Consider the following 12,692-nt stretch of genomic DNA (forward strand, 5'->3'; position numbering starts at 1 on the left):
TGTGAGTGTGTGTCTATATTAGGGAATTTAGACTGTAAGCTCCAATAGGGTAGGGACTGATGTGAATGGGTTCTCTGTACAGCGCTGCGCTATTAGTGACACTATATAAATAAATGATAATGAGGATGATGATGATATGTGTTTACTATGCCTATACACATAGCAAGCTTCCACACTTGATTGGCAGATTAATGCATCATTATTGCTAAGTTTGATAACAGTTGTCTAATACAGTGACACTGGTAGAGAAAACCACTATAGACATTCACATAAGCAGCTCTCATCATCATCATCATCATCATTTATGGCATAAGACTTCTTTAATTATACTAAGCTTTTGAGCAGGTCTGCATTATACTTAATTATATAAGGGAGATGTACTTTTAGTAAAAAGTAGCTCTCCAATTTGAAAAGTACATCAACGTAGTATTAATACTTAGATTTAAAGGTGTTCTGGGATAAAAATAAATACATTCCCAGCAGCCATCTCCCTTTGCCTCTATCTTATTGCATATTTTGTCCTAATGTGCTTTCATATTTACATGTCACCATGTTTCCATTGGCTAAAGTCAGATGTCTGTCAAGCAAACTGACCAGTGACAGAATTGCTTTGTGAGGTTTACATCTTTATGACATCAAATGCTTCACATGAAAAATGCAGTTCATTGTCAAAAATCAGCTATATTAGGAGAGTGAGAATTGTGTTTTAGCATCAATTACACACTAAATATGCTGTCATTGTGTATTTTTAATGGATGTCTTTCAGTTTTAAAGATAGACAGACCGATAGATAGATAGATAGATAGATAGATAGATAGATAGATAGATAGATAGACAGACAGACAGACTGATTTCAACTGGAAGCAGTGCCCACACATTGCTTAATTTTTGGTGGTTATTAAATAGTATGGGTAGGCAAGAAAAGTGCATATATCTTTTATTAGCATAAACTTACCCAAATGCGCTCTTGCATATTTAAGGCATTCAAAGTAATAATATTTCACAGCATTAATACAGTTATGTACTAGACTGGACAATGGTAAGCAGAGCCAGTACTTATATCAACCATGGCCTTATCTGTGTGAAGTTTGTATGTTCTCCCTGTGTTTGCGTGGGTTTCCTCCGGGTGCTGCGGTTTCCTCCCACACTCCAAAAAACATACTGTTAGGTTAATTGGCTGCTATCAAAATTGACCCTAGTCTCTCCCTCTCTCTCTGTGTGTGAGTGTGTGTCTATATTAGGGAATTTAGACTGTAAGCTCCAATAGGGTAGGGACTGATGTGAATGGGTTCTCTGTACAGCGCTGCGCTATTAGTGACACTATATAAATAAATGATAATGAGGATGATGATGATATGTGTTTACTATGCCTATACACATAGCAAGCTTCCACACTTGATTGGCAGATTAATGCATCATTATTGCTAAGTTTGATAACAGTTGTCTAATACAGTGACACTGGTAGAGAAAACCACTATAGACATTCACATAAGCAGCTCTCATCATCATCATCATCATCATTTATGGCATAAGACTTCTTTAATTATACTAAGTTTTTGAGCAGGTCTGCATTATACTTAATTATATAAGGGAGATGTACTTTTAGTAAAAAGTAGCTCTCCAATTTGAAAAGTACATCAACGTAGTATTAATACTTAGATTTAAAGGTGTTCTGGGATAAAAATAAATACATTCCCAGCAGCCATCTCCCTTTGCCTCTATCTTATTGCATATTTTGTCCTAATGTGCTTTCATATTTACATGTCACCATGTTTCCATTGGCTAAAGTCAGATGTCTGTCAAGCAAACTGACCAGTGACAGAATTGCTTTGTGAGGTTTACATCTTTATGACATCAAATGCTTCACATGAAAAATGCAGTTCATTGTCAAAAATCAGCTATATTAGGAGAGTGAGAATTGTGTTTTAGCATCAATTACACACTAAATATGCTGTCATTGTGTATTTTTAATGGATGTCTTTCAGTTTTAAAGATAGACAGACCGATAGATAGATAGATAGATAGATAGATAGATAGATAGATAGACAGACAGACAGACTGATTTCAACTGGAAGCAGTGCCCACACATTGCTTAATTTTTGGTGGTTATTAAATAGTATGGGTAGGCAAGAAAAGTGCATATATCTTTTATTAGCATAAACTTACCCAAATGCGCTCTTGCATATTTAAGGCATTCAAAGTAATAATATTTCACAGCATTAATACAGTTATGTACTAGACTGGACAATGGTAAGCAGAGCCAGTACTTATATCAACCATGGCCTTATCTGTGTGAAGTTTGTATGTTCTCCCTGTGTTTGCATGGGTTTCCTCCGGGTGCTGCGGTTTCCTCCCACACTCCAAAAAACATACTGTTAGGTTAATTGGCTGCTATCAAAATTGACCCTAGTCTCTCCCTCTCTCTCTGTGTGTGAGTGTGTGTCTATATTAGGGAATTTAGACTGTAAGCTCCAATAGGGTAGGGACTGATGTGAATGGGTTCTCTGTACAGCGCTGCGCTATTAGTGACACTATATAAATAAATGATAATGAGGATGATGATGATATGTGTTTACTATGCCTATACACATAGCAAGCTTCCACACTTGATTGGCAGATTAATGCATCATTATTGCTAAGTTTGATAACAGTTGTCTAATACAGTGACACTGGTAGAGAAAACCACTATAGACATTCACATAAGCAGCTCTCATCATCATCATCATCATCATTTATGGCATAAGACTTCTTTAATTATACTAAGCTTTTGAGCAGGTCTGCATTATACTTAATTATATAAGGGAGATGTACTTTTAGTAAAAAGTAGCTCTCCAATTTGAAAAGTACATCAACGTAGTATTAATACTTAGATTTAAAGGTGTTCTGGGATAAAAATAAATACATTCCCAGCAGCCATCTCCCTTTGCCTCTATCTTATTGCATATTTTGTCCTAATGTGCTTTCATATTTACATGTCACCATGTTTCCATTGGCTAAAGTCAGATGTCTGTCAAGCAAACTGACCAGTGACAGAATTGCTTTGTGAGGTTTACATCTTTATGACATCAAATGCTTCACATGAAAAATGCAGTTCATTGTCAAAAATCAGCTATATTAGGAGAGTGAGAATTGTGTTTTAGCATCAATTACACACTAAATATGCTGTCATTGTGTATTTTTAATGGATGTCTTTCAGTTTTAAAGATAGACAGACCGATAGATAGATAGATAGATAGATAGATAGATAGATAGATAGATAGATAGATAGATAGACAGACAGACTGATTTCAACTGGAAGCAGTGCCCACACATTGCTTAATTTTTGGTGGTTATTAAATAGTATGGGTAGGCAAGAAAAGTGCATATATCTTTTATTAGCATAAACTTACCCAAATGCGCTCTTGCATATTTAAGGCATTCAAAGTAATAATATTTCACAGCATTAATACAGTTATGTACTAGACTGGACAATGGTAAGCAGAGCCAGTACTTATATCAACCATGGCCTTATCTGTGTGAAGTTTGTATGTTCTCCCTGTGTTTGCGTGGGTTTCCTCCGGGTGCTGCGGTTTCCTCCCACACTCCAAAAAACATACTGTTAGGTTAATTGGCTGCTATCAAAATTGACCCTAGTCTCTCCCTCTCTCTCTGTGTGTGAGTGTGTGTCTATATTAGGGAATTTAGACTGTAAGCTCCAATAGGGTAGGGACTGATGTGAATGGGTTCTCTGTACAGCGCTGCGCTATTAGTGACACTATATAAATAAATGATAATGAGGATGATGATGATATGTGTTTACTATGCCTATACACATAGCAAGCTTCCACACTTGATTGGCAGATTAATGCATCATTATTGCTAAGTTTGATAACAGTTGTCTAATACAGTGACACTGGTAGAGAAAACCACTATAGACATTCACATAAGCAGCTCTCATCATCATCATCATCATCATTTATGGCATAAGACTTCTTTAATTATACTAAGCTTTTGAGCAGGTCTGCATTATACTTAATTATATAAGGGAGATGTACTTTTAGTAAAAAGTAGCTCTCCAATTTGAAAAGTACATCAACGTAGTATTAATACTTAGATTTAAAGGTGTTCTGGGATAAAAATAAATACATTCCCAGCAGCCATCTCCCTTTGCCTCTATCTTATTGCATATTTTGTCCTAATGTGCTTTCATATTTACATGTCACCATGTTTCCATTGGCTAAAGTCAGATGTCTGTCAAGCAAACTGACCAGTGACAGAATTGCTTTGTGAGGTTTACATCTTTATGACATCAAATGCTTCACATGAAAAATGCAGTTCATTGTCAAAAATCAGCTATATTAGGAGAGTGAGAATTGTGTTTTAGCATCAATTACACACTAAATATGCTGTCATTGTGTATTTTTAATGGATGTCTTTCAGTTTTAAAGATAGACAGACCGATAGATAGATAGATAGATAGATAGATAGATAGATAGATAGATAGACAGACAGACAGACTGATTTCAACTGGAAGCAGTGCCCACACATTGCTTAATTTTTGGTGGTTATTAAATAGTATGGGTAGGCAAGAAAAGTGCATATATCTTTTATTAGCATAAACTTACCCAAATGCGCTCTTGCATATTTAAGGCATTCAAAGTAATAATATTTCACAGCATTAATACAGTTATGTACTAGACTGGACAATGGTAAGCAGAGCCAGTACTTATATCAACCATGGCCTTATCTGTGTGAAGTTTGTATGTTCTCCCTGTGTTTGCGTGGGTTTCCTCCGGGTGCTGCGGTTTCCTCCCACACTCCAAAAAACATACTGTTAGGTTAATTGGCTGCTATCAAAATTGACCCTAGTCTCTCCCTCTCTCTCTGTGTGTGAGTGTGTGTCTATATTAGGGAATTTAGACTGTAAGCTCCAATAGGGTAGGGACTGATGTGAATGGGTTCTCTGTACAGCGCTGCGCTATTAGTGACACTATATAAATAAATGATAATGAGGATGATGATGATATGTGTTTACTATGCCTATACACATAGCAAGCTTCCACACTTGATTGGCAGATTAATGCATCATTATTGCTAAGTTTGATAACAGTTGTCTAATACAGTGACACTGGTAGAGAAAACCACTATAGACATTCACATAAGCAGCTCTCATCATCATCATCATCATCATCATTTATGGCATAAGACTTCTTTAATTATACTAAGCTTTTGAGCAGGTCTGCATTATACTTAATTATATAAGGGAGATGTACTTTTAGTAAAAAGTAGCTCTCCAATTTGAAAAGTACATCAACGTAGTATTAATACTTAGATTTAAAGGTGTTCTGGGATAAAAATAAATACATTCCCAGCAGCCATCTCCCTTTGCCTCTATCTTATTGCATATTTTGTCCTAATGTGCTTTCATATTTACATGTCACCATGTTTCCATTGGCTAAAGTCAGATGTCTGTCAAGCAAACTGACCAGTGACAGAATTGCTTTGTGAGGTTTACATCTTTATGACATCAAATGCTTCACATGAAAAATGCAGTTCATTGTCAAAAATCAGCTATATTAGGAGAGTGAGAATTGTGTTTTAGCATCAATTACACACTAAATATGCTGTCATTGTGTATTTTTAATGGATGTCTTTCAGTTTTAAAGATAGACAGACCGATAGATAGATAGATAGATAGATAGATAGATAGATAGACAGACAGACAGACTGATTTCAACTGGAAGCAGTGCCCACACATTGCTTAATTTTTGGTGGTTATTAAATAGTATGGGTAGGCAAGAAAAGTGCATATATCTTTTATTAGCATAAACTTACCCAAATGCGCTCTTGCATATTTAAGGCATTCAAAGTAATAATATTTCACAGCATTAATACAGTTATGTACTAGACTGGACAATGGTAAGCAGAGCCAGTACTTATATCAACCATGGCCTTATCTGTGTGAAGTTTGTATGTTCTCCCTGTGTTTGCGTGGGTTTCCTCCGGGTGCTGCGGTTTCCTCCCACACTCCAAAAAACATACTGTTAGGTTAATTGGCTGCTATCAAAATTGACCCTAGTCTCTCCCTCTCTCTCTGTGTGTGAGTGTGTGTCTATATTAGGGAATTTAGACTGTAAGCTCCAATAGGGTAGGGACTGATGTGAATGGGTTCTCTGTACAGCGCTGCGCTATTAGTGACACTATATAAATAAATGATAATGAGGATGATGATGATATGTGTTTACTATGCCTATACACATAGCAAGCTTCCACACTTGATTGGCAGATTAATGCATCATTATTGCTAAGTTTGATAACAGTTGTCTAATACAGTGACACTGGTAGAGAAAACCACTATAGACATTCACATAAGCAGCTCTCATCATCATCATCATCATCATTTATGGCATAAGACTTCTTTAATTATACTAAGCTTTTGAGCAGGTCTGCATTATACTTAATTATATAAGGGAGATGTACTTTTAGTAAAAAGTAGCTCTCCAATTTGAAAAGTACATCAACGTAGTATTAATACTTAGATTTAAAGGTGTTCTGGGATAAAAATAAATACATTCCCAGCAGCCATCTCCCTTTGCCTCTATCTTATTGCATATTTTGTCCTAATGTGCTTTCATATTTACATGTCACCATGTTTCCATTGGCTAAAGTCAGATGTCTGTCAAGCAAACTGACCAGTGACAGAATTGCTTTGTGAGGTTTACATCTTTATGACATCAAATGCTTCACATGAAAAATGCAGTTCATTGTCAAAAATCAGCTATATTAGGAGAGTGAGAATTGTGTTTTAGCATCAATTACACACTAAATATGCTGTCATTGTGTATTTTTAATGGATGTCTTTCAGTTTTAAAGATAGACAGACCGATAGATAGATAGATAGATAGATAGATAGATAGATAGATAGATAGACAGACAGACTGATTTCAACTGGAAGCAGTGCCCACACATTGCTTAATTTTTGGTGGTTATTAAATAGTATGGGTAGGCAAGAAAAGTGCATATATCTTTTATTAGCATAAACTTACCCAAATGCGCTCTTGCATATTTAAGGCATTCAAAGTAATAATATTTCACAGCATTAATACAGTTATGTACTAGACTGGACAATGGTAAGCAGAGCCAGTACTTATATCAACCATGGCCTTATCTGTGTGAAGTTTGTATGTTCTCCCTGTGTTTGCGTGGGTTTCCTCCGGGTGCTGCGGTTTCCTCCCACACTCCAAAAAACATACTGTTAGGTTAATTGGCTGCTATCAAAATTGACCCTAGTCTCTCCCTCTCTCTCTGTGTGTGAGTGTGTGTCTATATTAGGGAATTTAGACTGTAAGCTCCAATAGGGTAGGGACTGATGTGAATGGGTTCTCTGTACAGCGCTGCGCTATTAGTGACACTATATAAATAAATGATAATGAGGATGATGATGATATGTGTTTACTATGCCTATACACATAGCAAGCTTCCACACTTGATTGGCAGATTAATGCATCATTATTGCTAAGTTTGATAACAGTTGTCTAATACAGTGACACTGGTAGAGAAAACCACTATAGACATTCACATAAGCAGCTCTCATCATCATCATCATCATCATTTATGGCATAAGACTTCTTTAATTATACTAAGCTTTTGAGCAGGTCTGCATTATACTTAATTATATAAGGGAGATGTACTTTTAGTAAAAAGTAGCTCTCCAATTTGAAAAGTACATCAACGTAGTATTAATACTTAGATTTAAAGGTGTTCTGGGATAAAAATAAATACATTCCCAGCAGCCATCTCCCTTTGCCTCTATCTTATTGCATATTTTGTCCTAATGTGCTTTCATATTTACATGTCACCATGTTTCCATTGGCTAAAGTCAGATGTCTGTCAAGCAAACTGACCAGTGACAGAATTGCTTTGTGAGGTTTACATCTTTATGACATCAAATGCTTCACATGAAAAATGCAGTTCATTGTCAAAAATCAGCTATATTAGGAGAGTGAGAATTGTGTTTTAGCATCAATTACACACTAAATATGCTGTCATTGTGTATTTTTAATGGATGTCTTTCAGTTTTAAAGATAGACAGACCGATAGATAGATAGATAGATAGATAGATAGATAGATAGATAGATAGATAGACAGACAGACAGACTGATTTCAACTGGAAGCAGTGCCCACACATTGCTTAATTTTTGGTGGTTATTAAATAGTATGGGTAGGCAAGAAAAGTGCATATATCTTTTATTAGCATAAACTTACCCAAATGCGCTCTTGCATATTTAAGGCATTCAAAGTAATAATATTTCACAGCATTAATACAGTTATGTACTAGACTGGACAATGGTAAGCAGAGCCAGTACTTATATCAACCATGGCCTTATCTGTGTGAAGTTTGTATGTTCTCCCTGTGTTTGCGTGGGTTTCCTCCGGGTGCTGCGGTTTCCTCCCACACTCCAAAAAACATACTGTTAGGTTAATTGGCTGCTATCAAAATTGACCCTAGTCTCTCCCTCTCTCTCTGTGTGTGAGTGTGTGTCTATATTAGGGAATTTAGACTGTAAGCTCCAATAGGGTAGGGACTGATGTGAATGGGTTCTCTGTACAGCGCTGCGCTATTAGTGACACTATATAAATAAATGATAATGAGGATGATGATGATATGTGTTTACTATGCCTATACACATAGCAAGCTTCCACACTTGATTGGCAGATTAATGCATCATTATTGCTAAGTTTGATAACAGTTGTCTAATACAGTGACACTGGTAGAGAAAACCACTATAGACATTCACATAAGCAGCTCTCATCATCATCATCATCATCATCATTTATGGCATAAGACTTCTTTAATTATACTAAGCTTTTGAGCAGGTCTGCATTATACTTAATTATATAAGGGAGATGTACTTTTAGTAAAAAGTAGCTCTCCAATTTGAAAAGTACATCAACGTAGTATTAATACTTAGATTTAAAGGTGTTCTGGGATAAAAATAAATACATTCCCAGCAGCCATCTCCCTTTGCCTCTATCTTATTGCATATTTTGTCCTAATGTGCTTTCATATTTACATGTCACCATGTTTCCATTGGCTAAAGTCAGATGTCTGTCAAGCAAACTGACCAGTGACAGAATTGCTTTGTGAGGTTTACATCTTTATGACATCAAATGCTTCACATGAAAAATGCAGTTCATTGTCAAAAATCAGCTATATTAGGAGAGTGAGAATTGTGTTTTAGCATCAATTACACACTAAATATGCTGTCATTGTGTATTTTTAATGGATGTCTTTCAGTTTTAAAGATAGACAGACCGATAGATAGATAGATAGATAGATAGATAGATAGATAGATAGACAGACAGACAGACTGATTTCAACTGGAAGCAGTGCCCACACATTGCTTAATTTTTGGTGGTTATTAAATAGTATGGGTAGGCAAGAAAAGTGCATATATCTTTTATTAGCATAAACTTACCCAAATGCGCTCTTGCATATTTAAGGCATTCAAAGTAATAATATTTCACAGCATTAATACAGTTATGTACTAGACTGGACAATGGTAAGCAGAGCCAGTACTTATATCAACCATGGCCTTATCTGTGTGAAGTTTGTATGTTCTCCCTGTGTTTGCGTGGGTTTCCTCCGGGTGCTGCGGTTTCCTCCCACACTCCAAAAAACATACTGTTAGGTTAATTGGCTGCTATCAAAATTGACCCTAGTCTCTCCCTCTCTCTCTGTGTGTGAGTGTGTGTCTATATTAGGGAATTTAGACTGTAAGCTCCAATAGGGTAGGGACTGATGTGAATGGGTTCTCTGTACAGCGCTGCGCTATTAGTGACACTATATAAATAAATGATAATGAGGATGATGATGATATGTGTTTACTATGCCTATACACATAGCAAGCTTCCACACTTGATTGGCAGATTAATGCATCATTATTGCTAAGTTTGATAACAGTTGTCTAATACAGTGACACTGGTAGAGAAAACCACTATAGACATTCACATAAGCAGCTCTCATCATCATCATCATCATCATCATCATCATCATCATCATCATCATTTATGGCATAAGACTTCTTTAATTATACTAAGCTTTTGAGCAGGTCTGCATTATACTTAATTATATAAGGGAGATGTACTTTTAGTAAAAAGTAGCTCTCCAATTTGAAAAGTACATCAACGTAGTATTAATACTTAGATTTAAAGGTGTTCTGGGATAAAAATAAATACATTCCCAGCAGCCATCTCCCTTTGCCTCTATCTTATTGCATATTTTGTCCTAATGTGCTTTCATATTTACATGTCACCATGTTTCCATTGGCTAAAGTCAGATGTCTGTCAAGCAAACTGACCAGTGACAGAATTGCTTTGTGAGGTTTACATCTTTATGACATCAAATGCTTCACATGAAAAATGCAGTTCATTGTCAAAAATCAGCTATATTAGGAGAGTGAGAATTGTGTTTTAGCATCAATTACACACTAAATATGCTGTCATTGTGTATTTTTAATGGATGTCTTTCAGTTTTAAAGATAGACAGACCGATAGATAGATAGATAGATAGATAGATAGATAGATAGATAGATAGATAGATAGACAGACAGACAGACTGATTTCAACTGGAAGCAGTGCCCACACATTGCTTAATTTTTGGTGGTTATTAAATAGTATGGGTAGGCAAGAAAAGTGCATATATCTTTTATTAGCATAAACTTACCCAAATGCGCTCTTGCATATTTAAGGCATTCAAAGTAATAATATTTCACAGCATTAATACAGTTATGTACTAGACTGGACAATGGTAAGCAGAGCCAGTACTTATATCAACCATGGCCTTATCTGTGTGAAGTTTGTATGTTCTCCCTGTGTTTGCGTGGGTTTCCTCCGGGTGCTGCGGTTTCCTCCCACACTCCAAAAAACATACTGTTAGGTTAATTGGCTGCTATCAAAATTGACCCTAGTCTCTCCCTCTCTCTCTGTGTGTGAGTGTGTGTCTATATTAGGGAATTTAGACTGTAAGCTCCAATAGGGTAGGGACTGATGTGAATGGGTTCTCTGTACAGCGCTGCGCTATTAGTGACACTATATAAATAAATGATAATGAGGATGATGATGATATGTGTTTACTATGCCTATACACATAGCAAGCTTCCACACTTGATTGGCAGATTAATGCATCATTATTGCTAAGTTTGATAACAGTTGTCTAATACAGTGACACTGGTAGAGAAAACCACTATAGACATTCACATAAGCAGCTCTCATCATCATCATCATCATCATCATTTATGGCATAAGACTTCTTTAATTATACTAAGCTTTTGAGCAGGTCTGCATTATACTTAATTATATAAGGGAGATGTACTTTTAGTAAAAAGTAGCTCTCCAATTTGAAAAGTACATCAACGTAGTATTAATACTTAGATTTAAAGGTGTTCTGGGATAAAAATAAATACATTCCCAGCAGCCATCTCCCTTTGCCTCTATCTTATTGCATATTTTGTCCTAATGTGCTTTCATATTTACATGTCACCATGTTTCCATTGGCTAAAGTCAGATGTCTGTCAAGCAAACTGACCAGTGACAGAATTGCTTTGTGAGGTTTACATCTTTATGACATCAAATGCTTCACATGAAAAATGCAGTTCATTGTCAAAAATCAGCTATATTAGGAGAGTGAGAATTGTGTTTTAGCATCAATTACACACTAAATATGCTGTCATTGTGTATTTTTAATGGATGTCTTTCAGTTTTAAAGATAGACAGACCGATAGATAGATAGATAGATAGATAGATAGATAGATAGATAGATAGATAGACAGACAGACAGACTGATTTCAACTGGAAGCAGTGCCCACACATTGCTTAATTTTTGGTGGTTATTAAATAGTATGGGTAGGCAAGAAAAGTGCATATATCTTTTATTAGCATAAACTTACCCAAATGCGCTCTTGCATATTTAAGGCATTCAAAGTAATAATATTTCACAGCATTAATACAGTTATGTACTAGACTGGACAATGGTAAGCAGAGCCAGTACTTATATCAACCATGGCCTTATCTGTGTGAAGTTTGTATGTTCTCCCTGTGTTTGCGTGGGTTTCCTCCGGGTGCTGCGGTTTCCTCCCACACTCCAAAAAACATACTGTTAGGTTAATTGGCTGCTATCAAAATTGACCCTAGTCTCTCCCTCTCTCTCTGTGTGTGAGTGTGTGTCTATATTAGGGAATTTAGACTGTAAGCTCCAATAGGGTAGGGACTGATGTGAATGGGTTCTCTGTACAGCGCTGCGCTATTAGTGACACTATATAAATAAATGATAATGAGGATGATGATGATATGTGTTTACTATGCCTATACACATAGCAAGCTTCCACACTTGATTGGCAGATTAATGCATCATTATTGCTAAGTTTGATAACAGTTGTCTAATACAGTGACACTGGTAGAGAAAACCACTATAGACATTCACATAAGCAGCTCTCATCATCATCATCATCATCATCATCATCATCATCATCATTTATGGCATAAGACTTCTTTAATTATACTAAGCTTTTGAGCAGGTCTGCATTATACTTAATTATATAAGGGAGATGTACTTTTAGTAAAAAGTAGCTCTCCAATTTGAAAAGTACATCAACGTAGTATTAATACTTAGATTTAAAGGTGTTCTGGGATAAAAATAAATACATTCCCAGCAG

Source organism: Mixophyes fleayi, unplaced genomic scaffold (assembly GCF_038048845.1).
Source record: "Mixophyes fleayi isolate aMixFle1 unplaced genomic scaffold, aMixFle1.hap1 Scaffold_30, whole genome shotgun sequence".
NCBI classification, from domain to species: Eukaryota; Metazoa; Chordata; class Amphibia; order Anura; family Limnodynastidae; genus Mixophyes; species Mixophyes fleayi.